The sequence below is a fragment of the Cucurbita pepo genome, unplaced genomic scaffold (genome assembly GCF_002806865.2).
Source record: "Cucurbita pepo subsp. pepo cultivar mu-cu-16 unplaced genomic scaffold, ASM280686v2 Cp4.1_scaffold000191, whole genome shotgun sequence".
Classification (NCBI taxonomy): domain Eukaryota; kingdom Viridiplantae; phylum Streptophyta; class Magnoliopsida; order Cucurbitales; family Cucurbitaceae; genus Cucurbita; species Cucurbita pepo.
The window spans coordinates 153,770-155,846 of NW_019646458.1; the positions used below are offsets into that span (position 1 = coordinate 153,770).

The 2,077-nt window shown below is 34.1% G+C and overlaps 1 non-coding gene across 1 annotated transcript; it reads left to right on the forward strand.

Moving 5' to 3' along the window:
- Nucleotides 1–1,630: 1,630 nt before the first annotated feature.
- On the forward strand, nucleotides 1,631–1,703 carry TRNAF-GAA. The gene has a single exon. It is a non-coding gene; the product is annotated as a tRNA-Phe (tRNA).
- Nucleotides 1,704–2,077: the final 374 nt, after the last annotated feature.

Here is a 2,077-nt window from a genome sequence, read left to right on the forward strand (position 1 = left end):
TTACATCATAGGCTAGTTTACATAAAGTTGTGATACAAACTGTAATGACCTATTTTTACTATAAAAATTTTGTTAATACATGCCTGACTTAATTACAAAATGCATAAATTTTTTTAAAACCTTTCCAAACAATGAATGGACTTCTAAGTTTATAATAAAATCATTAAAAAATTGCATCAAAAAATGAATAACTTTAAATTTATATAAAATAAAGAAATGCTTCGATCGAACCTAAAAAATATAAAAAATCATGAAATGTATCTTCCCAAGCTTCAATCCAATGGTTGTCACTATGACGTCATCATTCATGTAGAGGTACCAAAGTCGCACACGGCATGACCTTAGGCAACTTTCAAATCCGGGCAGGGTGGGATGTGTAGTATTTTACTAAACAAGGTCCACAAAGTCACACATGGACCCACCAGATGGCTCGGGTACCCCTTCGGCCTGGCTCGTTTTGCTAGCACTCACTTATGTGCTGACAAACACTACAGAGAGAACGAGCCGCATAACATCATGAAGAGCATTAATGTCATAAGGTATGGATTTGTACTATTTATAATGGAAAAGTATCTAGAAGCATATGACACACAAAAACGCATTCAATCTCAATAGCTTAAATTTATGTGATAAATTTATGATGCAAGTCAAAACTCCATTCATTTATAATATAAAGTCATCTATGAATCATGCATACAAGATCTCTGTCAAGTCTTTCTTATATAACGTAATTTACATGATGTGGTGTACGGAGGTTTATGAAATATAGACTATCAAATTATCACGACATAATTTTACATCATGACATAATGACATTATAGCATAGCATATAAACATGGCATAACACAACATAGCACATCCTATCACAGCATAACATAATAATAAATAGTATGATATGTGTAGCGACCACGAAACATACATTCTCATACCACAAATAATTCATCAACCCAAGCCAAAAGTAGAGCCTCTCACCTAACTCGCCTAGGTCAAATTTACTAATTAATTACTAGTTTGAATCTGTTATTCAAAACTCAATTCAACCGTATAATAATCTAGCTCATGTCCAACCGTAGATGAGTCTCATTTTCTACTTCTGTACATGGTTGATAAAGACATAAGAAAAATTTGATGGTCGGATTTTCAAGATTTCTCTCAATCCACCTCCCTTGCGATCAACATTCTTGTTTGGACACGGATGTGGCTCATGTCCAACCGTAGATGATTATTTTCACCTTATCAATTTCACAAAAACAACTATTATATTCAACAAAAGCATACAGATCTATGAATAAAATTTCTAAAATTTCTAAATTACTAATGGTTTCGAGTTCTATTACTCATAAACAACTCAAACTCATAAATAACAGTGTCACAATAAGTCCACCACTAACCAATATTGTCCCCTCGATACTATAAGTAACAATCCCAGCCCACTGCTAGCAGCCTCTTATGTATCATCATCAACCTCACGATAAACCCACTGCCACCAGATATTGTCGTTACGGATACAGATCTCATAAATAACCGTGTCACAATAAGTCTACCACTAGCCAATATTGTCCCCTCGATACCATAAGTAACAATCCCAGCCCATCGCTAGCAGCCTCACATAAGCTANGTGTCGGAAATGGCCGGGATAGCTCAGTTGGTAGAGCAGAGGACTGAAAATCCTCGTGTCACCAGTTCAAATCTGGTTCTTGGCACATCATGAATTTGTATGCGTATCTATTCTACAGATTCATTAATAAAATAGATTATGAAAAATACCGATACATCATGATGTCTGGAAATATACCCTTTAACTAAACTATATATATTTTTTACTCTATTTATAGATGAGTAAAATACACAAGTAAAGATAAAGAGGATACATATATAAATATGTAAAGGATGGATATAGATATGGAAAAGAAAAGAATTTTATTTTCTTTCCTCTTCTTTTTTATTTGTTCATACTCTGTCTCCTCACGTTCAATTAATACTTTATACATATTTGAAAGGTTCAATTAGTTCGTTATAAGACCCAAAAGTCTAGTCTAGGGGAGTTGAAAGGCGGGAATGGCCAAGATTCATCTCC